Source organism: Perca flavescens, chromosome 16 (assembly GCF_004354835.1).
Source record: "Perca flavescens isolate YP-PL-M2 chromosome 16, PFLA_1.0, whole genome shotgun sequence".
Taxonomy (NCBI): Eukaryota; Metazoa; Chordata; class Actinopteri; order Perciformes; family Percidae; genus Perca; species Perca flavescens.
This window is the reverse complement of record NC_041346.1, coordinates 3650872-3663842: the sequence shown is the minus strand read 5'-3', so window position 1 is coordinate 3663842 and position 12971 is coordinate 3650872. Positions and strand designations below refer to the sequence as shown.

At 45.6% G+C, this 12971-nt stretch overlaps 1 long non-coding RNA gene across 1 annotated transcript; it reads right to left on the bottom strand.

The window, feature by feature from the left end:
• Nucleotides 1-11717: 11717 nt before the first annotated feature.
• LOC114570488 (uncharacterized) lies at nt 11718-12261 on the bottom strand. The gene is made up of 3 exons (XR_003694531.1): nt 12158-12261; nt 12009-12067; nt 11718-11933 (listed from the first exon to the last, which is right to left on the bottom strand). It is a non-coding gene; the product is annotated as an uncharacterized LOC114570488 (long non-coding RNA).
• Between the last annotated feature and the right edge of the window lie 710 nt (nt 12262-12971).

Below are 12971 nucleotides of genomic sequence, written 5' to 3'. Positions count from 1 at the left end.
GATTAATAATACATAACAAAGTAGAGGGAGACAGGCCAGCCAAGCCCGATCCGGCAGGGGGACAGTTCTAAGCCCGAAAAAGCTACCTCTCCTTATGACCTGTCTCTCTTAGTTACGCTGTTGTAGTTACGCTGTTATAGTTCTAGACTGCCGGGGGACTTCCTTCCTCTGACACACTGAGCTGCTCTCTCCTCTCCCTTTCTATTTTCTATTTACTATTTACTTTTACTATTACTATTTGTGTGTATCCAGTCCCAGAAATGCTTGTTACTAATCCTAGCTTCTGGGGAGTTTACTCCCCGGAGTATCCTTTGTTTTTTCCCCCAGCGTATTTCCTTGGAGAACGTTGGCACCAAGATCCTGGTTCCAGCTGTCGCCGTTGTCCTGCTGCACTCCCTGCCGAGCTCAGCGATGCCCTGCAATGTCATGCTGCTTCCTGCTGAACCCTGCAGCTCCCCGCTACATCCAGTCACTGTTCCATTATTAATGTGACTATTATCGCCACTGTTCATCACACCCCCAACCGGCCCGTAAGACACCGCCTACCAAGAGCCTGGGTCTGTCCGAGGTTTCTTCCCAAGAGGGAGTTTTTCCTCGCCACTGTCGCACTGCTTGCTCTTGAGGGAATTACTGTAATTGTTGGAATTGTTGGGGCTTTGTAAATTATAGAGTGTGGTCTAGACCTACTCTATCTGTAAAGTGTCTCGAGATAACTCTTGTTATGATTTGATACTATAAATAAAATTGAATTGAATTGAATTAAGCCATTTTTTTTTTTTCCCATCTTTGGTTTGCCTGGTCTCGTATAACCTCAACCCTGTGATGCACAAAAGTAATATACATTTATTTCAGGAGAACCTGGGCCCTCAGGATATGTATGCTGCAGGGATGCCACATGAATGTTTACATTATCGGGCTACACAGACAAAAGAAAAGACTAAAATGGAGCGAGTATGGTCAAAGCCGGTCTACGGAAAGCCTTTCCACTCCCTATTCAGCCCCATTGTACCGAATTTGGTTGAAGTTCCACTGGGGGTGATCGCGGTCCAGTGCAAAATGAATGGGACTCTATGGAGCTAGATTGCTAAATTTGTCTCTTTCGCCCGATTGTCATTGAGAAATCTCAGATTTGATTGTAGTTTTTGCAAGTTGGACATGGATTATAGGTTGAAAGTAGAATGAACGAGTACTAGGAATCCAAAGCAGAACCAGAATGTCAGAGTGAATATTTCGGCGTGGTCTTTAAAACGTTAGCAAACCTCTTTCTAGTAGTATATTGACAGGGAGAGCCTAACCTGTCAGCTGTGTTGTCGATGCCTTGAGAGGAAAACGTCGTTGACAGTTTAGTTTTTCTCAATTGTTTGCACACAAATACTGGTACTTGAGACACAATGACAACAACATGTAACTCATGCACCAACCCCCTGAAGCAATTCTGCTAAACTACAAGCACAATTCCGGTTTACACTCAAATTGCAATTCTAAAACAGTTTTTTTCAAAACACTACACACAATTCTCTGCATTTGGCACAATTTTCAGGAAGGAACACACTGCCATTCAAATATGCACACTGATTCATCACATGGGCAAATACCTGTCACACAGTTTTACAATGAGCAATCAGAGCTTTAGCATAAAAGGGCAACAGGTGAGCTGCTCTTCTGTTTTGGAGAATTGTTTTTTTCTGCCTGCAGATGGAAAGTGTATGACCGAAATCCACATAAGCGTATACCCCTTCTCCAAGCTATGTGGAGATATAGCAGTTGATGCTTTTCATGGCTGGATTCGCTATGCTAGGCGATATTTCCCCCAAAGTCAATGCAAATGCGCAATGATCCGTCTTTCTTGGGTACGATGACAATTGGGCTACTGCACTCACTTTCAGATGGCTCTATGACTCCCAGTTTCAACATTAAGTGGATCTCCTCCTTCAATGCTTCCACCAATCGTTCTGGTACCCGGTAGCATACCTGCCGTACTGGAGTGTGGTCCGGTCGGACCCGAATGACGTGCTGCAACACATCTGTGTGGCCTGGTGTTGAATACAACTTGTAATTCCACTGGCTTCTTACCATCCAGATGAGAGATATCCACATTACCGGGCTGCTTCCAGGCCTCCACTACACCTTCAGAGTCATCTTCTTCAGTCACCCGGCGGGCCAGCAGTGAGGTGATGGACGGAGGACTGCATCGTTCCTCCCAGGCTTTCAAGAGGTTCACATGATAAGTCTGCTTCTTTTTTCCCTTCTCTGGATGCAGGATCTCATATGTTGTAGGCCCCATCTTCCTTAAGACTTCAAATGGTCCCTGCCACTTGGTCAGCAGCTTGCTGGATGAAGAGGGCAGGAGCAACAATACCTTTTGACCTGGTTTGAACTCCCGTTTGCGTGCTTTCTGGTCATACCACAGCTTCTGGGTCCTCTGGGCCTCCAGGAGGTTGTGTCTGGCCTCCTCCCGGTACTGCTCCAACCGGTCCCTCATTTGGAGGACATATTGCACAACACCTTGCCCCTCATCAGTATTCGCAGTCTTTTTCTCCTCCCAGTTCTGTTTCAGCAGATCCAAGGGGCCCTGGACTGGCCACCCATAGAGAAGCTCGAATGGTGAGAATCCGGTGGACGCTTGTGGTACTTCTCTGTAGGCAAAGAGCAGAAAGGGTAACCACTTATCCCAGTCCTTCCCCGTATCAGATACAAACTTTCTGAGCATCCTCTTCAGGGTTTGGTTAACCAAGCCACCAAGCCATCAGTCTCAGGGTACTCCTTATGCAGCCGTTTCATCAGGTTAGATGTTAAGTTGGTTCCCTGGTCGGTCAAGATCTCTTCCGGGATGCCTACCCGAGAAAACAGCTGGACAAGAGCACTGATCAGTTTTGGAGTGGTTACAGACTGAAGAGGAAAAGCTTCAGGGAAACGAGTAGCATAATCACATACAACAAGAATGTATTGATATCCAGCTGAGCTTTTTTTCTAAGGGCCCCACAATGTCCATTGCAATCCTCTTAAATGGTGTGGTAATCACAGGCATGGCTTGGAGTGGTGCTCTGTCGGATTTACGGACAGCACTTGTTTTCTGCCCTCTGGGTATGTTTTGCAATATGTCTGCACATCAGTATACATTGAAGGCCAAAAGTACCGAGAGGCCAACCTGAGATATGTCTTATAGCCACTCCTGAAGGTGTTAATTACTCCTAAACCTAAATTAAATTATAACTCCTTTGTCCAACCAAGTACTTATTGTAGGTGATTTTAATATCCATGTGGATGTTGACAATGATAGCCTTAGTGAGTGTGGTTTCAACCAATGACCTTGTGCTGGCATATGGTATTGAAATTGAGGATTTAATAATATTTACGGTATTGTCAGTGATACCTGACTATATTAAATTAGATAAAACCTGATGCCTATCTGACCTAACTAAATTTCCTGTCATGCCTTAACATAACCGAGGACCCTGGCTCCTCCCCTCAAATTGATAAGGATGTCACTCTGTTGTGAAAAAGAAGAAGAACATACACCTTGGTATAACTGCAAATTAAAACAAATCCCGAAACCTTGGTGGCGTTCCACCAAAGTGGAAGAATCCCGTTTCGATTGGCAAGAAAGTCTGAAAACCAGATCAGACCTCATCACTAATAGAAAAAACAAGAACAACACAGTAGCCAGGCTGACAGAGACAGGATCAGACTTACAACAATTGCCTTCAACCTAACACAGAAATAACAAGACATATACTTAGACTGCTTTCAAAGACCTTCAACAATTAATATTAAAGATAAGACCTGTCTGACCCCATAATACTTAAAGAAGCGTTACCCATACACTTCATTACATATGATCAATATGTCCTTATTAACAGGTTATGTACCCAGTCAGCTGTGATAAAACCTCTTCTTCGATCCTGAGGTCTTAGCACTAGATAGACCTATATCTAACTTCTTCCTTTTCTCCAAGATCCTTGAGAAGGTGGTTGCTAATCAGGATGACTTTCAATCAGGATTTAGAAAGCATCATAGCACCGGCACTGGTGAAAATTACTAACGACCTTTTAACTTGCAGACAAAGGACTAGATCTTAGTGCTGCATTTGACACTATTGACCATTCAATCTTTGCTCTAAGCTGGTTTAAGTCCTATTTTCTGATCTCAATTTGTTAATGTTAATGATAAATCCTCCCTAAAGTTAGCCATGGGGTTCCTCAAGGGCTTGGACCAATTCTATTCTCCTTATATATGCTTCCTCTAGGATTAGGAAACACTCCATTAACTTTCACTGCGGATGCAATTATACTTGTCAATGACGAAACCAGTCAGCTAGCTAAATTTCAAAGCGTGCATTAAAGATATAAAATCCTGGATGACCTATAATTTTCTGATGTTTAACAAAACTGAAGTTATTGCTGGGACCTAAACAAGAACCTCATTATCTAAAGATATAGCTACTCTGGATGGTATTGCCCTTGCTACTGTCAGAAATTTAGGAGGATCAGGATATATCCTTTAATGCCAATCTACAACAAACAAGGCGTAACAATCCTGTCTCCCTGAAAAAAGCATTTTACTTCCAGGCCACTCCCTGGTAGGTTTCAAATAAGTCCACTCTCCCTGATCCCCACTGTCACAAGAACATCAGAGCTTTTGCACTGGCTTCCTGTTGAATCCAGGATTGAGTTTAAAATCCTTCTATTGACCTACAAACTAAATGGTCTAGCACCATCATATCTAGAAGAGCTCCTAATACCTTATTGTCCCACTAGAGCACTGCGCTCCCAGAATGCAGAGTTACTGGTGGTACCTAGAGTCTCTAAAAATAGAATGGGACAGCCAGTTATCAGGCTCCTCTCCTATGGAACCAGCTCTGATCTGGGTTGGGGGCAGAAACTGTAATCGCTTTCAAGAATGAACTTAAAACTCTTCTATTTGATAAAGCTTATAGTTAGGGAGTGAGGAGTTGCAGTGTTCACCTAACTGGCCCACCTGCTTTTTCTTAATTGTTAGAATGACATAGAACTGATCCAGAGTCAAGGAGAGCAGTTATAGTTCTAGACTGCCTTGACTTCCTTCCTTCCTTTGACACACAGCTGCTCTCTCCTCTCCCTTTCTATTACTTTTTAACTATTTGTGTGTATCCAGTCCCAGAAATGCTTGTTACTAATCCTAGCTTCTGGGGACTTATGTTTTTCCTTGTTTTCCAAGAACTCCAAGATCCTGGTTCCAGCTGTCGCCGTGGTCCTGCTGCACTCCCTGCCGAGCTCAGCGGTGCCCTGCAATGTCTGAACCCGGCAGGTCACTGTTCCATGTGACTATTATTGCCACTGAAGTCAAGTACCAAGAGCCTGGGTCTGTCCGAGGTTTCTTCCCAAGAGGGAGTTTTTGCCACTGTCGCACTGCTTGCTCTTGGGGCAAACACCTACTCTATGTCTTGGATAACTTGTTATGATTTCTGAATTGAATTGAATTGAATTATAGTGTGCTAAGTGTCCTGCCCATGGAATGGTGTGTGCAAGGTGAAGTACTAGTGATCTGCATTTACCTGGTACCACTAACCTCCTGCTACCTGGCTCCTCCCCCTCATAAAGGATGTCATTGTGAAGAACATACATTGCACCACCCACTTGGGCAGTGTGATTAGCAGAGTTCAGAACCTTGGTAAACACAGACTTTAAGACAGGATCAGACTGTTGTAACACAGCAACGTTCACTGGCACCTCCCACTTAAGATCTGATAAGTCACTTTCAGGCATTTCACAAGACACAGGTGTACCAGCATGTTTCTCTAAACGTTGTTGCCGACGTGTCTTTCTGGGCCCTTTGGTTCCAGCCTTGCACAGACTACCACATAAGTCTGGCAGAGGCTGTAGCCCAGACAGAGCTTTGGCTTTTCCCTGAGACCTTGTCATGACAAAACAAGGGACATGCACTTTTGGTTCTGACAGCGGTTCATTAGCTCTAACAAGACTTTTACCTTTGCTTAGGAGGTCATATAACACAGGCAAATCCCTCCCCAAAAGCATCTCCACTGGTAAGTTCTCCACCACCCCCACTGTCATCAGATACTTTTGCCCATCCACCTCAACTATCAGTTCTACCTGTGGCTCTCACCATGTACACATAACACCTCTGTCTGCTGACTGTAGTCAATAGTACACGGCACGTATCTTTTTCTTATGAATGACATAGAACTTCCAGAGTCAAGGAGAGCAGTTACAGGCTTGCCATTAATTTTAACTGGAACAGATCTAGATTCCCCTTCCTTGTCCTGGTGATCACTCTGGTCACTCTTTCTAGGCACATAACATAGTCCAGTGACTTTTGGTTTCTCAGGGGGCAAACAGATGCCTTGTGTCCCTGCTGTTGACAATGATAGCACACTAAAGTCTTAATTGCTGAATGAGCAGTCTGTCCCTTAACATTCGCCACACGAGTACCTTCAAAGTTGTCTCGATGGCCGATGTTATCCCTGGTATCCCCTCGTGTTGGTCGTGGTGTGGCTCCCCTCCGGGCATTCAGGAACTTTAGGGCCAATTTTGCTGCCGTCAGACCATCTTCCGGTTCATGCTCCCTCACACACATCCTGATGTCTGGAGGAAACACCTGCAGGAGCTGCTCCAGAATTATGGTCTCTCCTAACTGGTCCTTATTCTTTCGTTCAGGCCGCACCCAGCGACGGTCGATGACATGTCTCAGTCGGTGTCTCCCCAGGTGGTGTTGAGGTTGCTCGGAACCGTTGTCGATAGGTTTCGGGGGAGATGTCAAATTTGACCAACAGCGCCTCCCTCAGGTCTGGGTAACAGTTGGAACGATCTTCATCCATGGCTGTGTAGGCCTCCAGGGCTTTCCCGGTCAACAGGGGGATTAATCTATAGGCCCACTCCTCCTTTGGCCACTGCCATGTTCTTGCCATACGTTCAAAACGTAAAACGTAATTTTCAATGTCCTCACCATGTTGATACACTGGCATCTTAGGCTCCTTACGCTGAACGGCTGATGGACCCACAGCAGGATTACCCAGCCTGCTTGGGGAAGAAGTCAACGATTGCCCAAAGGCAGTATTGTCTGGTGGGCCTTCCCTTCTGGGGCGCGGAGTTGGAAGTTCCAGTCTAGGGCTAGGGCTCCCACCCTCTGTTGCGGCGGAAGGCCCGACTGGGGATGGCTGTAAAACAGGTAAACGGGAAGCCTCCAGTGAGTCCCGTAGGCCTCAAAGCTCCCCCTGGAGGATATCATCTCTGCTGAGCGGCTAAAAAGTCCCTGAAGAGATTTATTTCTTCAGTGTTTGAGGGACTACCTTCCGGTCGTCTTGCTCGGACTTCAGCTGCCTGGTTTTTGGTTTTGCCTTTTGTGACTCAAAACCAGGCAGTACTTCCTCTGACGTCACTGCTGTCTCCCAGTCATCTTCCTGCTCCATCTCAGGCTTCGTCCATTGTGACCTTAATCCAGGTTGTGCAAAGTAATTGTCTGGGTGCTTAGTGACCTGAGTTGGTTTACCATGTGCTGTCCAACCGTGACAGGGCCTTTGTCACAGTGCAAGAGCCAGGCGGACGCAGGCGGACCCGGGGCATGCTGGGAAACGCCGGCCTCTCAGCTGATCGAACTGCTCATTGGTTCAGAATCGACTCAACGTGATGACGTTTTATATAAACTTTTTATTGATTTTGAATCAGAGGGATTTTAACTGCGATTTGTCTGATTTAAAAGCTTATTCTGTACAGAACACATGTGAGGCTGATAGTGACGTTTAGAAGTCAGAGAAACTAAATCTGTTGAGATTACAGATCATCTACAGTGTGTTGTTAATTAAAATCAGCAACAGATCACATGTAGAGAATCTTGACAGCTAATCTGTCATAATAAAAACAACTGGAGACTGTGTACAAGCTGATATATGGGTCTGATAACATTTTATTAAATCGGAATCGGACCACCAGTGTTTCTGTCACTTCCTGCTCAGCCTGAAGGCTACTGGAAACGGCTGGAAACTGTCCAACTTGAGAGCGGATTTTTGTCACCGCCCCCGGCTGCTGCCGCCTGCTCTCGTCCGCTTTACAGGCGAGGCGCAGTTCATCTCGAACGAGCCTAATAGCAACTGCGCTACCTGAGTCTCAGAACTGCGGCCGCCTTGGTCTCGTGAGATTATCGTTGCCCACGTGTGCATGACGTCAGAGCAAGTCGGGATCAAGTCGGACACAAATCTAACCGGCATGCATTGGGCGCCGATCGTCGGTGATCGATTCTGCGCAGATCTGGCTCATCTCGAACGAGCCTATTATGTGCCTGTCCTTCGTGCACCTCCGGGTAACGTTGCCCAACTCTCGGGCGGGAACATATATTTCAGTATATTCAAGTAAAAGAAGTCTCTGCTTGTCCTGTGCGAATGCGCCACTGTCGCCACACGAAACTCAGATGTGAGGGAGTAATTTCTAAATCACACGCAGTCCCAAAATGATTCTAATCCCGTGCGAATAGCCTATAGGGTTTAATATGACTTTGCACCATAGCATTAGCTATATCAGGCTTTGATTTTAAGCTAACTTTAGCTACCATTACATGTAATGGTAGTGTTAGCTTGCGGGTTAAGGAGGCATGCGCATCGATTAGCAATAACACCACATATGGTTAAAAACAGATCACCGGCGAGACCGTTGTGCATACCTACTGTATACGACCGTAACGTTAAATATATATTTGAATCCGTTTATAAGGTCTGCATAACGTTAGCCCGCTAGCTTGGTCAACAAGGTGCAATCTAGCTAGCAAACTGATATTAATTGGGATGCTAACGTTGGCTAACGAAAAACAGTATTTAAAAAAATGTAACGTTACTTACCAGAAAAACTGAACTGCCAACTCCTTTGAGTGTCTTATCGTCCAACCGAACGCTGAACAAGACATTATTAGGCGACCAAAGTGTCACAGTCACTACGAAGAAAGCTGGTCAAACTCGAAAATGAAGTTGACGTGCCTTGGATAAGCTTTGCTAAACCTCTGTCATAATTGACCGGCCGCAAACTGTCAATCACATCATAGCCACACCCTAAAACACCCCCTGCTTTATCGACGATTTTAAAATCAACGAGACCATAATTCAGAAAATGAACACCCCGGTCTGCAACTCCTTTGGCACTGTCCCATACTTCCACGCAATGTTGAAGAGGCGTGTCAACCAGGACAGCCCCTCCACACCCAGAGCCTTGATTATTTCTGGACGGATCTCATCAATCCCAGGGGCTTTGCCACTGTGGACTTGTTTGACTACATCAGTGACTTCCACCTAGGAAATTGATAATGATCCCCCATCATCCTCCAGCTCTGCCTCTAACATAGAGGGCGTATTAGTTGGATTCAGGAGTTCCTCAAAGTGCTCCTTCCACCGCCCTATTACCTCCTCAGTTGAGGTCAACAGCGTCCCATCCTTACTGTACACAGCTTGGATGGTTCCCCGCTTCCCCCTCCTGAGGTGGCGAACAGTTTTCCAGAAGCAACTCCGGAGAAGAAAAGAGTCCAACCCCTATCCAGGAGTATGGTTCCAGAACCGAGACTGTGCGTAGAGGTAAGCCCCACCAGAACTAACCGGTAGCGCTCCACCTCCCGCACCAGTTCCGGCTCCTTCCCCCACAGAGAGGAGACGTTCCACGTCCCCAGAGCCAGCGTCTGCAGGCCGGGCCTGGTCCGTCGAGGCCCCTGACCTTCACTGCCACCTGTGTAGCAGCGCACCCGACCCCAGCGGTTCCTCCCACAGGTGGTGGGCCCATGGGATGGAGAGGAGTTGCCACATTGCTTCTTTGGGCTGTGCTCCGTGGCAAACCCTGCCACCAGGCGCTCGCTGACGAGCCCGCCATCTGGGCCTGGCTCCAGACGGGGGCCCCGGGCTTCCTCCGGGCAGGGTAACTTCACCTCTTCTAGGTTGGCTTATAGGGTTTTTGAACCATTTTTTGTCTGGCCCCTCACCTGAGACCACTTTGCCTTGGGAGACCCTACCAGGAGCACACAGCTCCAGACAACACAGCCCTCAGGTTCATAGGGACACACAAACCTCTCCACCACGATAAGGTGATGGTTCCCGGAGAGGCTTTTTGTGTGTCATTTTAAAACAAAATACCATTTGAGAAGAAATAACATTGTTTTGAATGTAAAGTTTTATTTTGCAGTAGAATTAAAGGGTTTTGCCCAGTGTGTGTGTGTGTGTGTGTGTGTGTGTGTGTGTGTGTGTTTTTGATTTGTGTGTAGAGTTATGGGGTCCGTTTCAGGAAGGAGGTTTAACAAACTCTGAGTGTAACCCTGATGTCTGAGTTGATTTACCCTGAGATGGGAAACTCTGAGGGCTAGATTTACTAACGCTAGCGCAGTTTGCGCTGCGTCTGTTTATACGAGTTTGGTAATATCGCACGCTATGCTTCCACATTTTGCGTAGTATTTATCAACCCTGACACCCATCAGGCAATCAGCGTCTTTCTCCGCCCATTATACCGTAAATTGCGCTGTAGCGAAGCGGTACTTGTGCTATGATACGGCTGAGTGCAGACTGCGATATTCCCACTGCTGATGCTATGACTGTTTGAAATGATCCTGCTGCCAATATTTGTAATGTAGCGAGGAGTTTAACAACTGCTGGAATGGGATGTGAACGCTGAGTGGGAGATTCAATGTCATCTTTGATTTCTTCCAGTAACTCTAATATTGCATGGCTGCTTGATCTGTAACGCTAAATGATGTTGTGTTCACTGACAAAGTGTGATTCTTGTGTTAAAAATATTTTCAGCCTCGCCTATGTCTTCGTCTTGCTCAAATCACTGTTGCCATTTCAGCAGCGGCATAAAGGTCTACGAGGAAACTCGACTGCGGCTGGTTCAGACCTGCTTTTAAGAGGCGGAGAATTTCCCCCGCAGAATAGAGACGCGCTCTTACTGACAGTCTTTGTAAATACCACGGAGTATATAATTAGGTGCACTTTGCGCTTATCCTCCCACCTTTCCCCACGACCCACGACCCTCCCACTAACGCATATTGAAAGCGCAACTTGTCTCTTCTCGCATGTGGCAGACAATCTGCGATTTTACCCAAGTGCGCCCTGTCTGTAAATAGCCCGCATCGGTTACGTCCGTCTTTGCGACCAAATAGCGCCTGGAAACAGGCGCAAACGGCTAGCCCTGAGTTTTCAGTTCCAGAACAGCTGATATGAGTTGGTTCAATCAACTCAGAGTATGTTTACGCGCGTGCACCACCACAATAAAAAGGCAGCATGAATGGAGCCATGATACTACGATTCACCATGGTAACAACCACAAACAAACGGGTCGGCGTAAATACGCATGCGCACAAACAGCGAGTTTGAACATGCATTTCGTTAAAAAAAGCAAGACAGCGGCTGCTGCTGCAAAAGAGAGAGAATCGGTGTGGGAGAAAATTGCTTCTCGAGTCACAGTGTATTCATTTCATATTTAATCACAGTTAACTTATAATATTACTGGTGAAAACTGGAATTGTATTACACCTATAATTTCATTTAGGTGCAATTCTGCGGGCAAAAAAAAAGTAAGCTATACTAATCCCATTCTGAGCCTGCAGCACCATGATCATTAACAGAACTATAATGTATAATCATTTATTTCTTTTTAATGGCTCTCACTGGTTTGTGTCCAGGGAACACTACAAAAGTGTTTCAGAGCGAGTCACACTTTTCTGACGGCTCTGCATACAGTGGCTTTACTATTACAGTAAACTATGATCCGCATCACCAATGTTATAAAGAAAACTGCTGTTTGCAAAAAAACGTAATGCGACGCAAAGAATCTGGATGTTAATACCACACAGCAGTGTTAAGAATTGTGAATGTGGAGATGACTATCAGTAACATAGTGGTAATATCCTACTTCTGTAGGTCTCTCTGGATCCCTTTCTGTGGCAGCAGACAACGTGTCCTCTTCATCTGTTTCCTCCTGTGAAGATGAGCATTGTTTCGTTAGACTTTAAACTACTTGTATCATGTCTGGAGTATTTAGTTGTCTACTTACAGCTTCAAGGACTTCTGCTGTGACATGAGGGTCCACGAGTGTGAGAACACCATCAGAATCTGTTGGAATAAATGACAAACCCATGAAGGGGGGAATAATATCTCTAAAATATAAATAGGCATAAAAGAAGATAAATATAAGCCTATTACATCTTATGGAGGCACTTGTGTCCTGTGACTTGGCTGGCTCAGAGGAAGAGCTCCCTCCAGGGACTCCTTCAGCCAAGGGCCTTCCTGTATTCTGGCTCAGGGCCAGCTCCTCTGCCTCTGTCAGAGGTGGTGGTGCAAATGGTACAGCGAGTGAACCTACTCCGAGTTGATTGAACCAACTCATATTAGCTGTTCTGGAACCGAAAACTCAGAGTTTCCCATCTCAGGGTAAATCAACTCAGACATCAGGGTTAGACTCAAAGTTTGGTAAACCTCCTTCCTGGAACGGACCCCTGGTGGTTGTTGGTGAAAGCTTCACAGACAACACTGATAGGGCCTAGTAATTTTCATCATTTCACAGCCTTCCAATGAATCAAAAGTGTAATATGACATTGACAAAATATTAAATAGGTTATTCAATGCTAATTCTTTAACACAAAGCAACACATATTATATCAATAATAGCTAATAACCTGTCTTTAAAAATATTTGTTTATTCAGGTTGAAGATAGTTGCAGCACAAAAGATGACAGGGAGAGTGCAGGCAAGTGACAGGATGTCCCAGGATGCTCTACATCACAATATTTCACACGGCCCAAGTCAGATAGTCACAGCCTGGAACAATTTTTTGCTTACCCCCTCAGCAACATAGATATATATCTATGCTTCAGCAAAAGCCTAAACACCTGACTCTATAGAGAGTGTTTAGTTGTAAAGATGGTACCAACCGCAAATGGCTAATAAACACAACCCCAGTTCTCATCATTGGTTTTGAGATGTTACTTGCTGTGAATACCTTGTCTGATAGGCTACA